We start from the raw sequence: 927 nt of genomic DNA on the forward strand, positions 1-927 counted from the left end.
CCTGGCTGGCAGGAGGAATAGAGAATCTGACCTTGAGGACACACACATGTGTGTTAATGCTCCCTCCAGCTAGGCAGTCTGACTGCCTATCACATACAGAATGAAAACAAACTAATGACCTGGTGCTTGAGGAGGCCAAGATAATAATTTGGAAGAAACAAAGCAGTACAGCAATGTGCATGGAAGAGAACTCTTCATCCTGCACCTAGCCACCAGTCAAACACAGCCAGACCGCTCCTGGAATACAGCTGTCTGATCAGGTTTAACCTCCTGCAGCTGTAGGCTGCTATGTACATTTTTTGAAGCTGTGGAGATGCAGCTTCCACAGCGTACCAGCTGCAGCCCGACCCACGCCGCATCGGTCCGCAGCCCCCGCAGCGGGGGCAGAGCGCGCTCACAGCGAGGGAGCCATCCCACAGGACTTCCCTCCATGGCACTTGGCTTTGCCCTTTAGTCTGAACTAGGAAAAGACTTGTTCTTGATTGCACTTTTAAGTAGCGATGCACTGACTGGTCCAGGTCCTGGCGTAACGGTGGCATTTTACTGACTTTGGCTTGAATTTTCTGTACTTGCCTACAGAGGCTGGGGACATCTGTGCTGATCCAGAAGGAACATTACAGATACGTAACTTGATTGTATCTCACAATAGTGAACACACCCCAAAAAAACTGGGATGAAACTACACCATCACCTCAACTGATTGCTATTACTCAGGAGAACAAATCACACAATCCCTTCAACCACTGGAAGACTTGACATGGATTATTCTTCCATATTTCAGTGTACAATATTGAAGACGTGTTGTATCAAAGGCATTACATGATGCTTTTAGGATGACTTCACGTTCCTGGTGTCTAGTTTAGGTATATTCTTCAAATTATTCTAAAGGAAGATAAAGACAACCTTCCCCAGTTAAAGAAAGCATAA

This window comes from Strix uralensis, chromosome 19 (assembly GCF_047716275.1).
Source record: "Strix uralensis isolate ZFMK-TIS-50842 chromosome 19, bStrUra1, whole genome shotgun sequence".
In the NCBI taxonomy this organism is placed as follows: domain Eukaryota; kingdom Metazoa; phylum Chordata; class Aves; order Strigiformes; family Strigidae; genus Strix; species Strix uralensis.